This window comes from Bombus fervidus, chromosome 19, assembly GCF_041682495.2.
Source record: "Bombus fervidus isolate BK054 chromosome 19, iyBomFerv1, whole genome shotgun sequence".
NCBI lineage: Eukaryota > Metazoa > Arthropoda > Insecta > Hymenoptera > Apidae > Bombus > Bombus fervidus.
In genome coordinates, this window is record NC_091535.2 from 3285239 (window position 1) to 3306034 (window position 20796).

General features: G+C 34.8%; 1 protein-coding gene and 1 long non-coding RNA gene across 7 annotated transcripts in view; both read right to left on the minus strand.

The window, feature by feature from the left end:
- Positions 1 to 20796, minus strand: part of Btk29a (tyrosine-protein kinase Btk29A) — a 351109-nt gene that overhangs the window by 19330 nt on the left and 310983 nt on the right. The gene's annotated exons all lie outside the window — the stretch shown is intronic.
- Positions 11240 to 13327, minus strand: LOC139996969 (uncharacterized). Its single transcript, XR_011802464.1, has 3 exons — positions 12913 to 13327; positions 12249 to 12529; positions 11240 to 12176 (listed from the first exon to the last, which is right to left on the minus strand). It is a non-coding gene; the product is annotated as an uncharacterized lncRNA (long non-coding RNA).

A 20796-nucleotide genomic window follows, 5' to 3' on the forward strand; every position in this document is an offset into this window, starting at 1 on the left:
TGTATAAATATATATATATATATATATATACTTAATATAATAATTTTATTAATATCAATTTTTATTTTATGAAAAAAATTATATTATAAACAACATTTATATAAATATAATATTCATAAATTAAAAAATTAAACTTTATTATATATATAAATATAAAAAAAAATTAATTAAATAATTCTATAATTTAAATATTAAAAATAATTAATCATTAATATTAATTTTTATTTAGTTAACTAATTCGTTGATTCCTACAATTTGGTACAATTTACCGAATGTACAGCTGGACAAATTGTAAAGTACAAACTAATAAAAAAAAAGAAAAACTTTGGTACAATTCATGCAGATATACTGTTGCTATAAATAGACCTAAGTATACTCATGAACTGCAGCGCACATAAGATCGTCTACAGGAAGGAAATTCCCTGTTATCGGTTCCATTTTACCCTAGATCTATCTTTTCCACCATAGAGATATCCCTTCTCTTCCCCATGAACCGCTTCGATCTATTGTGGATCCGCGCAACCAGAAATACCTCAATCTCCCAAAAGTTCACGGAAATGGAAGAGGAAGATTAGGGAAGACGGAAGGTTCTCTCTCGATCAAAATTCAGAATCCAGCTGCGATCGTTGATAGAGGAGAAAACTCTAGTTCCTGTGCACCGACGATGATCAATATTCGTCACATGGAGAGATGGGTAGGGGTCGACATTGTCAGGGTTGGTTGGACGATTCTTCATACCATATCGTGCAACTGTTGCCTCCACGAGAAATCATCTTTCACGCATTGAGAGCTAAGCGCTGGAACGTCATCAGGGAAATCTTTCCACGCTCGTTTTCGTTTCAGTGTTGAAAGCTTTATTGCCGCGTGATTCTCGATATTATTATTGCACGGCAAGGTCCCTCGAGCTTCTCTATCTTCCCCTGTTTTATGCTGTGTATTTACGATGGAACCTACTAGACGCTGGTATCATTATTTTTATTCCATTGTTCTTTTTTTAAATTCATCCAGTGGAAAAAGATTAAAGTTAATGCTTTTGTATATGTATAGACCAAGGTAGCTTTTAATTTGAGAATTGCTGTTTGCACTGATCTAATTTAAATTTGTATAATTGCAAGGGGAAAATATTGAGGTTAATGCTTTTGTATATCTATAGATTCAGGTAGTTTTTAATTTGAAAATTGCTGTTTGCACTGATCTAATTTAAATTTGTATAATTGCCAGGGGAAAAATATTGAAGTTAATGCTTTTGTATATCTATAGACCCAGGTAGTTTTTAATTTGAGAATTGCTGTTTACATTGATCTAATTTAAATTTATATAATTGCAAGGGGAAAATATTGAGGTTAATGCTTTTGTATATCTATAGATTCAGGTAGTTTTTAATTTGAAAATTGCTGTTTGCACTGATCTAATTTAAATTTGTATAATTGCAAGGGGAAAATATTGAGGTTAATGCTTTTGTATATCTATAGATTCAGGTAGTTTTTAATTTGAAAATTGCTGTTTGCACTGATCTAATTTAAATTTGTATAATTGCAAGGGGAAAATATTGAGGTTAATGCTTTTGTACATCTATAGATTCAGGTAGTTTTTAATTTGAGAATTGCTGTTTACATTGATCTAATTTAAATTTGTATAATTGCAAGGGGAAAATATTAAAGTTAATGCTTTTGTATATGTATAGACCCAGGTAGTTTTTAATTTGAGAATTGCTGTTTACATTGATCTAATTTAAATTTGTATAATTGCAAGGGGAAAATATTGAGGTTAATGCTTTTGTATATGTATAGACCCAGGTAGTTTTTAATTTGAGAATTGCTGTTTACATTGATCTAATTTAAATTTGTATAATTGCAAGGGGAAAATATTGAGGTTAATGCTTTTGTATATCTATAGATTCAGGTAGTTTTTAATTTGAAAATTGCTGTTTGCACTGATCTAATTTAAATTTGTATAATTGCAAGGGGAAAATATTGAGGTTAATGCTTTTGTATATCTATAGATTCAGGTAGTTTTTAATTTGAAAATTGCTGTTTGCACTGATCTAATTTAAATTTGTATAATTGCCAGGGGAAAAATATTGAAGTTAATGCTTTTGTATATCTATAGATCCAGGTAGTTTTAATTTGAAAATTGCTGTTTACTCTGATCTAATTAAAATTTGTATAATTGCAAAGGGAAATAGAATATTTATGTAGAAATCCTGGATTTCAGGGGTTTATTATTTTTTTAAAAATTAATCAAATATTTTATTGCTACCTGTAATTCGCAGATTTATCAAACCATTATTTTGGTAAATATTATATTGGCAACTAAGTGATTGCAGATTTTATCATGAGGTGGTATTGACAAAATCCGCAATCACTTAGTTGCCAATCCAATACATTTAAATATTCAGATATGCGTGTAACGATAATTGTACGGATTAAAATACAAAAACGTTAATTATCATTAATTAATATAATACCCATATATTAATGTTAAGGTTTTATCTCGTAATAGAGAGAGAGAGAGGAAATGTATGGATGAATGTATAGTAGATTAATATATTTAAGCAAGTTTAAGTATAATGTAATTAAGTACAATGTGCATGCTAGTCCAGATCAGCACGCTGGCAACGTTACTTTATGAAAGAGCTTCGATATCATGAGTCTATGGGCATTTATACAATAATGGAAAAATGGCCTGTCTGTACCCCATTGCATCATCTATGCAATGCATGTTCCTAGAAAACTATGAGGCTGAGAGGCCCTTCAAATTGATTTAGTGCTAAACAATGCTCAATGGCTTCAAGGGCTAAGAAAACTGAACTTTAGAACAGATGTGGAGTTTTCCTTGAATTTTTTTTTATTATTATTTAATTTGTACTTTGCAATTTGTACAGTTGGATATTCGCTAAATTTCCTTGAAGTGGGGCCCACTTCCACAATGAAAAATCACATGCATTGAATATACGTGCATTTCAAACAGATTCGACTCTGTTACTGGTCTTCATAATTTTGTACTGTATGGCCCTTTTCGTGGATATTGAGAAAGCATTTGACAAAGTGAACCATGAAAACCTCTTACAAACAATCAAAAAACACTTTCCGGAACAAATCCATCACTTACTCAAATCATATCTAAGCAACAGAATTTTTGTAGTAAAAATAAAAGATGTATATTCTGAAGTAAAAGATATCAAGGCAGGGCTACCGCAAGGTGGCGTCTTAGGGCCAATATTATACACGCTATACATAGCCAACATACCGACAACTACCAACAGCAAAATACTGACATTCGCGGACGACACGGTTGTACTAGTCAGGCACACTAATGCAGAAACAGCAGTCACATTACTACAAGAGCACATCAGAAAAATAGAAATATGACTACGAGATAAACGAATAAAAGCAAACCTAAGTAAATGCAACCATATTACATTTACACTAAGAAAAGGGGAACCACCAAATATCCAATTGAATGGCACGCACATAACACAAACAAGGCGAGTTAAATTCCTAGGACTTCACTTAGCTATACAACTTACATGGAAGCAACATACTAAATCAATTATAGACAAACTACGAATGAAAAGAAGACAAATGTACTGGTTAACTAGTGGAAGTTCTAAACTCAGCACAGAAAATAAACTAAAAATCTACAAAACGATAATAAAACCAATTTGGAGGTACGGAATACCACTATGGGGGACAGCAGCAATGAGCCACATAAATAAACTAGAGTCGCTACAATCGAAGATACTGAGAACAATAGTGAACGCCCTCTGGTATGTCAGAAACGAAGATACACGCAAGGACTTAAAAATACCAACGGTGAAAGAAGAAATCGGTAGGTACGCAGAAAAAACAAGGAAAGAACGGCAACACATCCAAACCATCTGGCTGCTGAAGCGTGCAAAACTCTGATAGAAAGAAGACTATAAAGAAAACACCCCATTGACCTCACTAAAGAAATAAAATAGTCAAACTCGAAGATGGTATCCCACTGGGGTAGCCATCCACCTTTTATTATTATTTAGCAATAAAGCTCAAAAAATTTATGGAATGTCCAGTTGGACAAATTGTAAAGTACAAATTAAATAAAAAAAAATATTTTTGTAACGTCTAAATATTACCATCAGTCATGTAAATTCAGAAAAGCAATTTCAGAAAGATTGTGTAGGTAATATCGTGTCTCGTTATAGTTCAATATACGTAAAATAAGGATTCTTGAGAAGATTCTAAGAAAATCTTTCGTTAATAGAGTTGGTGAGAGCGAAATTGATCGGGTATATATTGGAAATGAAAAGAAAACTTGAAGAGAGTTTCGTTCGCGAATCTGGCAATGGTTCCATTATGATTTATCCTGTTGGAATCGTGGCGTGTTTATAGCGCGATAAAGAGCCGCTCGCTTTTGCATATCTGGGGCGTACAAATCAAGCCATAATGATCCGCGAGGTTTGACTTGAACACGAAAGGCACAAGGCTTCTGTATGAGAATCGTTATTTTGCTCAAGGAACAGTATGGTCGTATTCATCTTACCCTTTACAAAGATTTGTTGTATAATAAATTTCAATATATAAATATGTAGATAATACAGAGAGAAATGTAACAATAGGAATATACAGTAGAAAGATAGCAACGTTGTTATTGTAGTTTATAAAAGAAATTTTTACGGTTTGTGAGAAATCATCTCCGATGAATTCTCATCAACCGTCGAGAATCACAGGGAGGACTAGTAAAAATTATATTGGGTTGGCAACTAAGTGGTTGCGGATTTTGCCATTAATACCAACCCAATAGAAGAGAAATTTAATTTTTATAGTATACGTTTCACTACTACAATCACCTTTACTATACTGCGCAGTTTTATGCATTTATGAGAACTTGACAGATGCAGAAATATAACAGAATACATATAACAAATAGAAATATACAAAATATCCAAAGTAGAATATTTGTTATAATTTTTTATGGATAAAACGAATCTCCATCTAAGTTCTATTCTTTTAGTTAAGTACATAAAAATATTGCATAAAAATTCACAGTCTAAGTGATAAAATATAAAATTGTATAAAAATAGTATGTGAATGAGAGATTCGAAGGTATTAGTATTCGACAAGAGTATTAGGGAACATCAATTTTGGAGGAGAAATTTGCGCGAGCGAAGTTTAAATCAGGACACCTATTTCCTCCTCATGAAATACCTCCATTCCGTCTCATTCTCTCATAATTACGCTTAAATACTGTCGGGATAGTTATGTCCTTGCCGTGGAAAATTGGATTTCAAAGGAGGCTGATTGCGTTCTGTCCCTAGAAACTGCTACAAACTTGGACAATTCACATTCTGTCAGATACGTGCAAAAATATAATTATCCCCTGTCACTCATGTGTCAACACGTGGGCGCATAATTTTCTATAACATAAATATTGTATTATTTTAATGAGGATAACCCATACAACACGGTTATAATTAAACCGGTTGAGATAATTAAACCAATATTGCTGATTGATATCGATCTCCCCTCAATTTGATTAGAACGATGCCACGGGAAATTAAAAGCTCGTTCAAATTATTCGACATCTAAAATTCTAAGGTACTTTTTTTTCACTTCAAATTATTTGAAATTTGTCTTTAGATTACTCGAAAGTTGAGAGACTTCATAATTTTCTTCCTCATTTTGCATTTTCAAGTATTTCACCAATGTTTAAAAATGTTTTGAGGTGGATAATATATCGTGATTAGATATACAACACTGCTGGCTTTCTCTCACTTAAGGAATCGTGGAGAAAAAACCAGACATGAGGGCCGGGATTCGAACCTGGATCTTGAGCGTTCGTAACCAATGGCGCTAACCACAGCTCCACCATCGTCCGATCGAGAAGAGGGTTTTTATGTAGCAAGCCACGGGACAGAAACCGTTGGAAGGTTTGCTGTCGAGTGCCGCTACAAATATCTTTTGTTTTGATATGTTCTATGTTTTTACCATTTTGCTTTCGCTTTCCTTTTTTCTTTGATTTTGTCAAGGATGTCTGTTGAAATTATATTGAATGAACCGATATTACATTTACATCGTTTGAGGTACTAGGATTCTAGCAGAATACTGCGATATCTACCGAGTAAAACAAAATCTCTTCAATCATCTTGATAGAAATAAGAAATTCTACGAACATTCTCAGTCTACCCGTTATCGTTTCATTCCTTGTTCTTATCATTCGACGATTCCAAGTTATCTACGCTGCTTGTATTTCCTCCAAGATATTACAAAAAAACGATTGTGTGTGCGAAGCGTTCGTTTCGTAATCCGCGAAAATAATGAAAATTTCAACAATTAGCGAGGCACGTGAACGCAAAGGAGGCGCGCGAGGATGAAAAAGGACACGATACGATTGTATAATAGATACCGACGCGCCAACAGCCGGGAAGTCTAGTAGTTTTGCGTAATAACCGGTAAATAATTGGCCGGTGTGACGTCCCAACGTCTTCTGTGGCCAATGCACTGAGATAGTTGTCTCGTGGTCTTATGGCCAACTGCTGTTCGTGTACGGTCCGCGCTCGTGGTTATCAGTACAGAGCAATAATTAAAAACGATGATTAACGCTTTGACTGCATCTTATTATTTTTATTATTCAAGTATTTTTATTATTCAAAGCATATAATGACAAAATAATAATAAATTGACGGTGTAAGACAACATTCTTCCCCAATGGACCGTTTATCTTATTGGTGGTCACTGGTTGGTATAAACAAGCAAGAAAAACAAAAATCAAGGTATCAGATTTTAGAATGGCACTCGCCATGCACCTTACACAGTGCCATTCATCAGAACCGTGAAATATAATTATTCGACAAAGATTGCAACACGAAATGCAAAACAAAGAAGGGCAAGTGTACCTGGCACGAAAATTTTGCAGAGATGGTATAAAAAAAATGTTGAACAGTTAGAATTAAAAATTGCTAAGAATCGGATCAAAAAGGTGACCACCTATTGTCCAGATTGTATTGATGAGCCATATTAAATGTTTTAACACAGTGCACCGTTAGATACAACATTTGTTTTCATTTTTTTTATTGATGTTCTAATAAAAATGTTTAATTGTTCAATGGGTCATTTTTTATTTCAAAGTATTTTCTATTTATCGGCTACATTCAAAATGCCCTAATTGTCAATTCCCATACAATTTTTACAATTGTAAGAAGTTGAAGCTCTCCGGTCACCAATGACCATCATGGCGTCACAGGAGAAACCGTGGCAGGTCATATGTGAGTAACATGGCAGTCAAAGTGTTTTAACCGTTTAGTGGTTTTTAAGACTTTACCGACTGATAGCCGATTAACCGGTTTTTTGTCGCCGACGCTTACCGACCGATACCTACTAAAATAGTCAAACTCGAAGATGGTATCCCGCCATGGGGGTAGCCACCCACCTTTTATTATTTAGCAATAAAGCTACAAAAATTTACCGAATGTCCAGCTGGACAAATTATAAAGTACAAATTAAATAATAATAATAAAGAAATCATCTACGCACATCCATCCACTTACACACACGATCTTATTTAAGCCAGTTTTACTATTACACATCTGTATTAGTCATTTATCCAGCATTTACTATCGGCGAATTAGAAATAAATAAATAAAAAAAGTAAATATAAATGTTGGTTAGCGACGATAAAATTCGGATAGTAGAAGCGTAGAGTAGAAAAATATTCCGTTACGTAAATTTTTGTACAATGCAAATTTACTCTATGCTGTCCTATCAATATATAGCCAGAACACAACCAGAATATCGCATGGTTGCACGTCGTCTTTCGTATTCAGGGCCCTTGGTTCGCCGTTTAATTTAACCAAAAATAATTTCTCCCGTTCACCTGCCACCCACCGCGCATCTGACTACCTAAGTTCTTAATTAGTGCACGGATAGACGTGTTGGCCGTGGATCGGGCCGGTGCTACCTCGGTTACGAGTAATTACTGTCGGAATATTTGGAGCGGCGCGGAGGTGGCTCCGCCGTAGAATTTACTAGGATAGCCGAAATTGTCGGCGTATTTCATGAGATCGTAATATAATCGGTTACTCGCAGCCTGCATGAAATTTGAATCTCGGCCCGACCTATTATTACGTCGCTTTTACCTTTTAACATTTTTAATAGTAGCTCAATTCTATATATTTAAATATTCACTATAGAATATTTTTGTGTGTATTATATCATCGTACGTATTATATAAAACATTTTGAAATTTCATTAGCACTGTAATGAGACACGACTGTCATGATTATTTTGGTAAAGTAACAAACCGATTTGAAAATGTATGTACATAGGAATTACAAGATATTTATTGCAAATTATATATATATGTTGCATTTAGTAGAAAATTCCCATTGAATATTCTAAACAATTTTTATAATTGTAATTTAGTAAAATAGTTTCATTAAAAATTACAGTTTATCAATATGATATATAATTAACTGTTTAAATATCTTGCAGTTCCTATTGGGTTGGCAACTAAGTGATTGCGGATTTTGTCATTAGGTGGTATTGAAAGAATCCGCAATCACTTAGTTGCCAAGCCAATAGCACACGTTTATTTCAAACAAAAGCCTCTGTCCATGCCCTATGCACGAAACGTCGCTTCATAGAGGCATAAGCGTAGTCGATTAGACGTGACGATACTTCTACCCTGGTGTTCAGTCTACGAAGCGTACAGTACGATACAACATGTTGTCTGATTATTAAAATGTCGAGCGACGAGGAAAGACGCCTTCATCCTACGATCACTACGTTCTATATTTATAGCTGCAACGAATGCCTGGCTACTATCAATGTTAACGCCAGTCGTGACGACGAAAACGGTTGTTTCGTGGACAGGTGGGCATTACTTTAGAATGATCGCTGCATGAAAGCGCACTGTTACCATCAACGTATCTAATACGCTTCTATGGAACGACGCTACGTGGTCAGTGGATCAATATAATTATGATACTCGAGTCTCGTTGCAAAGTTAATGAAATTGCAAATTATAATACACATAACAAATTTATAATAGTCAAACTGGAAGATGGTATCCTGCTGGGGTAGCCATCTACATGTTATTTAGCAATTAAACTAGAAAAATTTACCGAATGTCCTGCTGGATAAATTGTAAAATACAAATTAAATAATAAAAAAAATATATATATTTATGGCGGCACTCGACGACGGAACTTTCCGACGGCTTCGCGACACAAAGCGCTATACCATAAAAGCGTAAGGTCGACATGCCCAATGTAACATCGATATCCCTACAGTTCTTTCGCCGAATTTTCGGAAGAATGCATACGTGGCAACCGTCGCGAACGTCTAACAAACGCGTGAGTAGTGGGGATATCGAGGGGAATAAAGAAAAGAATCCGTTTGGTTTTGGACAGAAGATTCATTCGGTTTCGAACAGCGAAGTGCGAAGGGTCTAGCGTAACGGCGAAGTGCGAAGGGTCTAGCGTAACGGCGAAGTGCGAAGGGTCTAGCGTAACGGTGAAGTGCGAAGTGTCTAGCGTAACAGCGAAGCAAACATATTCGAGAAGCGTGATAGTTGATTGTTGACTGTTAATTGTTAAATAAATGTTATTGTTCAATATCAAGAGTATTTTTTGGGCACTTATACCTTAAACCACCTCATATTTATGAAAGATATATACGTACGAGTGTTTGAATACTTTCACGAGCTGCCAGTGAAAAGAGGATTTTTCTTCGCTGCATTTACGAAGGAGTGATCGTGTAATTGGGTCATTTCTTCTGTTAAATTCAGTCATAATTTCCCGGATTGCCGCTAATTATTATCGACATTGGTGCTTGGCCCCTCAGGCTCTTTGTTATTAATTATCTGGTAACGAGGTTCTTTCATGCGATGCTCCTCGTTGTTAACCGGTTACTTCCGTTCCACTGCATTTTCATTCGCGCGGTAAGAAAATAATTGTTACGCTTAAGAATACTACGCGGCCTTTAGTTGCATGTTCTTTTCAAGCAACGAAAATTTTTTCTTTATTATTTAATTTGTACTTTACAATTTGTTCAGCTAGATATTAATTTTTCTAGCTTAATTGCTAAATAACATTGGTAACCAAATTAATGAAGATTTGACTTTCATTTTGTTATATTAAGAAGCTTTGTATTTATGTACGCGAATTTGTGATTGTGATATTTTATAAACGTTTATAAACGAACAGAACAGAGGAGCGATTGATAAATTTAACAAAATATTCTTCTCTTGTTATTTCTTGAAAATTATTTCATCCAAGAAACAGCGATTCATTTCAAATAATTAACATTTCGCGTAATCTACTTTTACTCCTACAGTAACAACAATTTCTTCGTAAATTTTGCCCAAAAATTGTTTAATAACCATGTTTCCTACTAACATTTTCAGAGTTCGTGTACCACTCGACGAAGCAACTGTTACGGTTGGAATACACACATGCAAGTATGAAATAAATACATAGTGAATTACAGAGGTATTTGTCTTCTAGTAATTATTGACTTTCACGATTTATTTAAATTTCCATTTGTATTATAATCAATCGATATTTTCCAATGAACAGATTGAGGTGGTTTATTATACGTGTTGGTTTATTAAACAGACGGGCGATAAAATTGTAATATTCAGAGTATATTAAAATCACTTTAAAATAAAATTACAAAGACAGTGCCGGTCGTAATCGTCGCTCGCTCTTCGACTGTGTGATTCGCTATACTGAACGTCCTAGAGGGCACGTTCGTCTATTTGTATCGACTGGTGATGTTACAAAAAGTTCAAATGTAATTCCGGTTGACGATTACAAATATTTTGCCCGCAATTCGTTTACCTTTAAGTCTAGCGAACTAAAACAACGTTGATTGACTCATGTACCGCTACAAGTTTAATTGTTATACCTGTATATTCCTATCGACAAAGATTGTAGAGTGTATGCTGTTAAAGTATGTTAAATATGTAAATTTAACGATTGCGAGGATACAAATACTTTTGTGATTCACTGTATGGTACATGTATGTGAATATTTATTCTCATTAGGTAGAAACATATTCTAAAAATGTGTTCTGTTGCCAACATGAAACCAATAATATACAGTGGCTCACGAAAGTATTCGAACGCTTACATATGCAAACTTGAATGGTCAAAATAATGTGCATTAAGTAATTTGCTTAGACAAGCAGATGTCAGTAGGATGATAGAAGTTTTGAGGTTATGTCAGTAAATTCTGAAAAGGATTCAACAACGTAGGTAGGAGTTGATACATTTATTAAAAACACGCGCTGTAAGTGACTGATAGAAGTATTTGAACGCTACATATATTATTAAATTATTTAATATTAATATTTTGTTGGACACCTTTAGCAGCAATAGTGTGTCTCAATCGACGTTCCATACTGTAAATCAATGATTTTGTAACACTACACTCAACGGAGTTCCATATTTCTATAATTTTATCTTTCGATACTTGCTTTGAGATTATCTGAAATTTATTTAATCTTTTTCCGATTTCAGCCAATAAATTTTCAATCGGATTTACGTCTGGACTTTGCGGTGAAGTAATTAACGTGTATGGTGTGTTATATATGACCCATTCTTTCGCAATTCTAGCAGTATGCTTAGCATCATTATCTTGTTGGAAGTGGAAATCTTCCAATAATCCTAATTTACGGGCGCTTTCTTTAAGGTTATTTTTTTAAATATTTAAATACCTATATTTATCAAGTATTCCATCAATAAATATCAAATTTCCGGTGCCACTGGCAGCCATGCTCCCCACACCGTGATCGATCCATCTCCGTCTTTCAATGTTTCATATAAATGTAGAATTTCCAATTCCGTATTTGGTTTTCTCCGCACATAATTTCGACCATCCGAGCAAAAAATGTTAAACTTTGATTTTTCTGAAAAGATGACTTTGTCCCAAAAAGAATTATCTTTATTAATTCAGGTTTTTGCAAAAGTCAATCTTTTTTTATGATTTATCGCATTAATATATGGCTTGTTTCGCGATACTCTGCCATGAAAATCATTATTTCGTACGGTTTGTCGACATAATTCCGGGTGAACTTCTTTATGAAACATGTCAGCTACCATACTTGTGAGTTGAGGAGCGGATGAAGTAGGACTTTTTTTAAATTAGCAAATGATAATTTTTTCCTCTCTTCCAGTCAATTTCTTTGGTCGACCTGATCGAGCTTTGTTTACAAGTGTTCCCTCATTCCTTCACTTTTGAATGATATAATGTATTGTAAACTTACTTCTGTTCACAATTCCGGCAATCTCGTTATATAATTTGTCGTCCTCGTGTAATCGGAATGTTATTTCTCTTTCACACCTTTTTGTTTCACACTTCTTGGTATTCATCTTATATACTATTGTGCACACTTTTACGTTACTGTTTACGTTCCGAGGCTTACTATAGGCCGTGTTCCTAACCGTCTCCCTTGGTACTACAGTGTCGCAGACAGATCGTCTTACATAACCAGCGAGATATACACAATGTAGCGATAAGCGCATAGTTGTTGTCAAGCAGCGAGTTCTAAAAAACATCGATTCGTCTTCAGTCCGTTATTTTACCCACACAAAAAAGGTGGCATGCGTGATCATAGGCGCGAACGGTTGCGAGTCCCGAGCGTGGTGGGGGTCGTCTCCAAGAGAAGACAAAGGAAAAAAAACGAAGGGCAATCAGTATCATACGAGGATTCAAACCGAATGCATGGAGAGGTTCAGATAAATAAAATCAAAGTCGCTTAGTCAAAGGAATACGTCGAGAAATATTATGAAGTCGAGTCGAATTATAATAATAAACTAGTTGTATCATCGTTAAATCATTTGTAACGTGTTAATTATAATTTTAAATATTGTTAGACATGGAAGCTTATATTAACCCTGTTAATTCTGTGTTACAATCATTTGAACTACCTCTGTTATTCTAATCGAAACAGGGGAACGACTGGTTCACGACGTCAACAATCAAAATCGTAGCGAGAATTTACGCCTCTCGCTGACGCATTTCCTCACGATCGCGTCTCTCCGCGAACGGTCGTAACACTGTTACTGAAACGATATCCTAACCTCAAGTGAACGTATCAATATTTTCATTTAGCAACGATGTTTACATTCGATGCAAAGGAAGATGAAAAACTATCAACAGTGTTATAGCGTTCGAATAATTTTGTGTGAAGATAGTACACCTCAGTTTATTAATTGAAATTTGTAAGTGTAAGCGTTTGAATACTTTCGCCAGCCACTGTAGATAATTCAAAGCCCTTTTTCAATGAAGATAACAAACTCGTTCTTGTATTGTATATCGAAATCGATTGTCGAAGACAAATAAAAGAGAAGAATATTTTCCTATTACTCAATACTTTTCACGTAATCGAGAAGCATTTTGTTACACGGTTTAATAAATCCTAACAGGACACCGATGTCACGTTTTCTTAGCAATAGCCTTCTCTACCGTGCGAAATATAATGAAACGAAGAATAATGTAGCAGAGAATAATCCATTTTGCTACGTGTACTTCTCTTCCTGTGGACGTTGCAAAATACCGTGTAATGAATACTTTTTTACAGCAGCTGCTCCATTCGGCCGTATCGTGCCGTTAGAAATTGTTTAATAACGATCAACTAAAATGAACACGCCATGAATTTGAATAAAGCTGCTGTTAAATCATATTTTTCATAATTCCATAAATTTACGTTCGACAGAAAATGTTCAAATTATGAATATCGTGAATTCATTTGATACAACGGTATGTTCGTAGCAATCCATTAAATGTTCAGTATTTTCGATTTTAATAATTTTCGTATTTATTACGGATCGCGGAGATGACAAAGAATCATCGTAAAAACGGAATGGTGAAATTATCAATATCGTTTCTGTTATTTCAAAACTATGAATATGCATATTTTGAAATTTTACCGTCAGAAAGTGCACTTTCAATGTCTTTTCTTTGTACTTAATTGTACGTACAAATTGGAACGGCGAATGTGGCATAACAAACTTAGTATAATTTTCCACTCGTATCGTATGGGTTGGTAACTAAGATTTTGTCATTACCATCTAATGACAACATCCGCAATCACTTAGCTGCCAGTCTAGTAATTTCTATAATTCACCAAACCAATGTTAGTTAAAAATGAATTTTCATGAACGAAACAAGTTACTTTGGAAGTCAGTGTAGGTTTTACAATACGTAATGCTTATCCAAGGTTTAATTACATTCAATAAATAATTATATTAAATTCGATAAATTATCTTAACCAGATTACCGATATTACATTGAATTATTGATAACATAATTGACGAGTAAACTTTGCTTATTTATGCATTTATAGAGAATGTAAAATTACAAAAATGTACAGAGCATACATAACATGTATATTCAAACATCCAAAATATAGTATTTGGCATAATATTCACTGGATGAAATTTTCTGCTTAGATTCCATTTTTTCAATCAGATATATAAAAGCACGCGTTCGTATAAACATCCTCAACCGACACGAAGAACAGTAAAAAGATAATAAATTCGCACTTGAATATTTCCGACTTGCGAATTCGACTTTAGAATAGCCACAACTGATGGGACAATGACCACAGTGAGGTTAGAGAAACGATCGAGGGTTAAGCCATGCCCGATACGCTTAACGTATCCCGAAGAAGAGATGAAGAGGGTTAAAGTGTGGCGTGAATGCATCGCTATTATGCGCCAACCAGATATTATGCCAGTTGGATCGATCTTACAGACCCCAATTTCATTCGCAGACAATACACCATCAAGTCACGCCTTTTCTCTTTTTCTCTTCACTCTCCCCGCCTATCTTCCTTGTCCCTCCAATAGAAAGAAAGATCAGCGCTCGTCTTCCGCACCGCTGCAGGCACCAACTCGTCGCAACGACGACGGACGCTGTAATTTAACCCGCGTATTTGATGAAACCGCTTAAAACCTTTTAAACGAGGTTTAAATCATTTGAGGTTGAAATGCAGAATTTCGCACGCGACTGCCCTTCCCTCTCGGCAGCGTTATCAGTAGTCAGCTTAATCGGCGACCACTTTTCCTTCTCTGCGCGCCATTGTCTTGCTGAGGCATTCACAGAACGAGTCCGCTCCCGCATTTGTTTCGTATTTTATTAATTTCTTTCGCCGAGTCGAGCTTCTCCGGCCTAATTTCTTCCTTTTCACCTCCTTTCCTCTCGTCTTTCTTATTTCTTTGTTCTTCTTCCTTTACTTTTATCTGTTCTCGTCGATTAATTCGAGGCGAATGAAGAAATATCAATGGACTTCATTGGAGGAGTATCGATGTTGTGCTGGATTATTTAGTTATTAATTTATATATTATTATATTGTCGCGAAGGATTGTAAAATGTAATTGCAAAATGATTATCACTTAATTTGGTCATTATTTATTGTAACGTGGTTCCTCCCTTTCGGGTTTGGTTGAATTTTCAGGTTTACAGTGTTCGACATAGGAACATTTTGATTCTCATTTTCGATCTATATTTCATTTCTCGACAATAAAACGTAGAATGGCAAAGTTTTAATTATTACATAGCTTATGACATAATTTAGATTTTATTCTTTTACCTAAACGATACTCGTGACTGTATTTTTTTTATTAAAACTGCCCTAGATGCAATAAATTCGTCTTTATTAATTTTTAATTTTCTAATTACAGCAGTTTCTAGCTAAATTGGGACAAATTGGTCCCAAATGCAAGTAAGTTAGGAGCATTAATATTTATTTTGCATTATATTCAAACGAATGCAAAAGTATTAAAAAATATCTAGAAACAGAATAAAAAATAAATATACGAAACACTAAGGTTAGTCTGCATATAACGGAATATTTTATTTTAGAGCGATAAGCAAATAACCAAATGAAATAATTTGTACTACCACATGATAGTAAAGTTCAGATAGTAAAAATTCAAATTGTTTACGTAGACGTATAAAGCGACGATAAAACTACTAGCAACACTCACACGACGCGATAAACACTCCGTACAAAGCGTTAGATAACACTCTGATTTAACACTTTAACACTTTGCAACTTTTTGTTTCAAAAAATATCATTACACACGCGAGGAACATATCCCCAATATTCTGCAAGGATGCACTGTATTCACGCTTGTCAGAATTAATCCAATACTCGCCATTTTATGATTTATACCTATTCTTTCACAATAAAACTTCTCAGTTGCCATTGCATTCTTAAAGGGATGCTCGTATATTATCAACGTAGTATCATGTTTCTCACAACACATGTTATCTCGACGTCCAAATTACCAACACGCGTTACTCGTGTTTTATTAGGTTGGTAACTAAGTGATTGCGGATTTTGTCATTAGGTGGTATTGACAAAATCCGCAATCAATTAGTTGCCAACCCAATACAATTTGTTTCAGTCTAAACCTTCTGGTATCCGCGCCAAGGATCACGTAGCTGGTGTTCGTTTTATTAGAGACGTTTATTCAAACTCGACGCGATAAACAGCAATTAAATACGTTGCTAAACGAAGGTACATTTGTCTCGGAGGAAACGCTTTCATCTGCAGATGGCGCTAGACTCTCTCGAGCGTCGATATCGGTAGGTACTTCGCCGATACGTAATTTCTAACCGAACAAAAACTTGTCTTTTTCTCCGCGAGCACGAATAGCTCAAAGTCCTTCGATTATTTACCGATAAAAACGCGCCTTTCTGTATCGATTGAAAATTGTTTACAATGGTAGTCATCAGCTTAAGCGGATACGAATAATAATAACGAATAACTGGAAGAGCAACTGCAGCAATTAATTAATTCGTAAACTAAGTTTTCATTCATTAATTCGTTCATCGATCGATCTTTTCTACGCCGGAAACATCATATTTCTGCATTGTTTTAATCGATTGATGGAATCGATGGAAAATTTTTTCGTAAGACATTTATTATTATTATTATTTATTTATTTTATTTAAATTCGCATCGATTATTTCGGTCATCAGGGACTATTTTTATATTCAACGGTTTATTGAATTTTCTTCAACACTTTGACTGCCACGCCAAATTATAAATATTGGGTTGGTAGTGATTGCGGATTTTGTCAATAGGTGGTATTGCTCGTCCTATTGACAAAATTTGCGATCACTTAGTTGCCAACCCAATAGTTTACTTGTCGCAATTGTATGCGGCTACGTTCGTACATGCACATGTTACATTATTTTAATTCGACTGAAATCAAACGTTTCCCCTTCCGTATAAATATATTCCGAAAGTATTAATTCATTATTTAGGTACATATAGCTAGAAACCACAATTATGGCATTAAAAGTACCACCAACAAAAATCATGCGGAATTTAATACACCTACGTGGAACTTAACCTAACTAACCTACCTAACTAATTAATATATTAAATACTGCAATAAATACAATGGTGTGAAAATACTTCTCGTAATCGCTGTATCTATTTTGAAAGTGATTTTATTCTCTGTGATTCTATTATTCTTGTCAGTATTTCCTTCAAAAAGAAGTAAGAGGTCTAAATAACTACATTAAATTTTGTAACGAAGGTTACAATAAGTTGAGAATTTAATGGTATTCTTCAACTGATTTTATTAAATAAATGTAAATGAATCGTAGTTTCTGCGTTCAAATAGCAAACGTTGTTATGTCCAGTTTTTTATTCCAGCACTCGAAATTCCACTTCTATTGGGTTGGCAACTAAGTGATTGCGGAGTTTGACAATACCACCTAATAACAAAATCCGCAATCACTTAGTTGCCAACCCGATATTTACAGCGAAAATTTCACGTTTCAAACACAGGCCAATTTCGCTAGCGATTCTCCTGCGAATGAAAAATATGTCCACTAACACATAAATACGTATATATGTAATAGTTTTCCTCGCGTACAAATTATTTCGCTTTTTAAGGCGCTGCTAAATATTTCCTGTAAACGAATAGTTGTAGCTACGGTTCACTGGAACGTGAAATATCCGCAGTAAAAATTGTGGCACAGTTCGTCTTCAACGTATTTGGGTTGGTTTGAGTTTGTCATTAGGTGGTAATGACAAGATCCGCAAACACTTAGTTTCCAACCCAATATTTTCACTGCCAATAACAAAATCGAAAATTACTTTCAAGCGTCAGTTTTAAGAAGAATTCTGTAAGAACTTCACTCGACAAATCTTTCTCGCTAAAACCATTGTTTACATTGCGGTTATTCACGCACACGAAACAGCTTCACGAAATTTGATACTCGAATAACCTCCGGGAGCAAACGTTCCTCTTACCGCGCGCATTCCTGATAAGTCGAGTTCGCGTGAGATTTGTTGAGAAATTCGAGCCGGAGAAGAAGAAGAATTGCACGCCGGTGGATTGTCGGATATTGGCGAAAGAAAAACAGACGAAAGGATCTGGAAGAAGGAGGACACGCTCGGCATCGTGCCCACCAAGAAAATTGCAGTGTCACGTTTTGCAAAAATGTCACGCGGAATCTAGTCCCCTGGATTAGTTCCAGATTCGTTGAATATTAAATTGGCGCTGCGAGAGCTGGTCGATCGTCCCTGAAAACTATTGTACTTCGCTTTTGTAGTCCGTATGGATTCGAGTGGACACTTGACGACAGAAAGAGAAAAGAGTGAAAGAGTGACGAATCTCTTTTACTTTTCTCCGGAGGAAGAAAAGAAGCTGCGGAATTATTAGTAGGATTTATTGAATGGAATTAACATGAATTAACATAACGTCGAGCTGATGTTAAAAGATATTCCATTCGTGTGTCTGTTTGAATGGCAAAGGTAGCAGACGGGACAGAGCAGAGAGAAAATTATACAGCGCCACGTTTAATAATAATAATTCCAGCAGGCGCCTTTAATCTGGATTGGTTCCAACTTCTTCGAATATTAAGCCGTGCGAATGAAACACGAGATCACTTTTCACTCGCGCCAACTTCACGCCATACTCCTCCGAGCTTCCTTCTCTTCTGCTGTCTTTTTCTTTCCTACAGTTTGTGTGAACTCACGTGAGACTGCGCGTTAAGAGAGATTAAAATTTCCTGCCTTTCTTTCCCCGTGGACGCCTCTTCACCTGCACAGTTCCACGATTCCATTCACTTTCGTTTAATTTTAATGCTCGCGCCGTTAATTTGGAAAATTTTACAAATATTAGGTTATCCGAAAATTTTCTTTCGTTTCATAAGATGATAATAGGTGAATAACAATTTCTGTTTTATATTATTTTATTGAATTAGGTATGATCCATTTCGTTCTATTTCTATTATTACGTTCGTGCATAATTCAATAAACTAATATAAAACACAAAATATTGTGCGTTTATTATTTTCTTATAAAACGAAAAAAACTTTTCGGATAACCTAATATTTCTTTTCCAATTCATTTTCTTCTTATTTCGTCTTTTTTTTCTGTTGAGCAATCTGAGCCGAGGAAATGTTTTTCGAAATTAAGTGCAGCGAAGAAGATATTAATGAGAGAGGAGTTAATCAAACTCTATTTTTTATCCTGTCTTTTTCCATCGAAAGTTTAGCCGAGAACATTGAACTTGCAACGAAGGATAGCTAGAAGCTGCTGTTTAATTGGGTCTCGAGAAACCTGTTTTCTCCTTTAGTCCACTCCACGCCCGAAGAATTCGAGTGCTACTCTTGAAAGTGGCGTGCCAGTCGTTCGTTCGAAGAATGTTGTTCATTCAATTTCGTATGGAACATAAATTCCGCGCGATATTGCGCATTACCATTCCTGCTTCGCGCGATTGAAATTTCAATCGCGAATGAAGATTAGCCTTATTACTAGACGATGCATTATATTATATTAATACAAATCCATATTTTTATGAACATAATTGTACAAGTAGATGTTGGATAAAAATTGTGTTATTTATTAAATACTGTAAAAAGATAAGATACTATGCTTTGGATATTTTATAGATTTTTACAAATGCGTAAGTAAGTACGTAAGTAGCGTTGATGATTTAAAAATGAAAAAAAGGATTCACAAGTGGTACACGTTGTTTGGGTTAATTGAACAGATTAATTGAGCTGGATAATTCAGGTTAGCTTCATGTTGACATTTCAAGATGGAGGAATTGAATACAAGTAGGTAGCTTATTCGAGTAAGGTTAGTTCACTTTGCATGTGTTTAATTTTCACAAAAATTTAATTATGTTTGATACTCAACTTTATACGATTGTTTGGGTTAATTGAACAAATTAATTGAGCTGAATAATTCAGATCAGCTTAATGTTGAAATTTCAAGATGGAGGAATTGAACACAAGTAGGTAGCTTATTCGAGTAAGGTTAGTTCACTCTGCATGTGTTTAATTTTCACAAAAATTTAATTATGTTTGATACTCAACTTTATACGATTGTTTGGGTTAATTGAACAAATTAATTGAGCTGAATAATTCAGATCAGCTTAATGTTGAAATTTCAAGATGGAGGAATTGAACACAAGTAGGTAGCTTATTCGAGTAAGGTTAGTTCACTTTGCATGTGTTTAATTTGCACAAAAATTTAATTATGTTTGATACTCAACTTTATACGATTTTTTGGGTTCATTGAACCAATTAATTGAGCTAGATAATTCAGATCAGTTTAATATTGAAATTAAACACAAGTAAGCAGCTTATTCAGGTAAAATTAAGTTTTCACTTTGAATGTGTTTAATTTCCACAAAAATTGAATTGTCTTCGATCCTCAACTTTAACTTGAGTTGATTTTTAGGACGATTTAATCGGTTTTTGGTCATTTTGGTTAAAGGAACACCTTTGTGGAACATTAATGTCGTCCGCGGTAATTAGATGCGACCAATTAA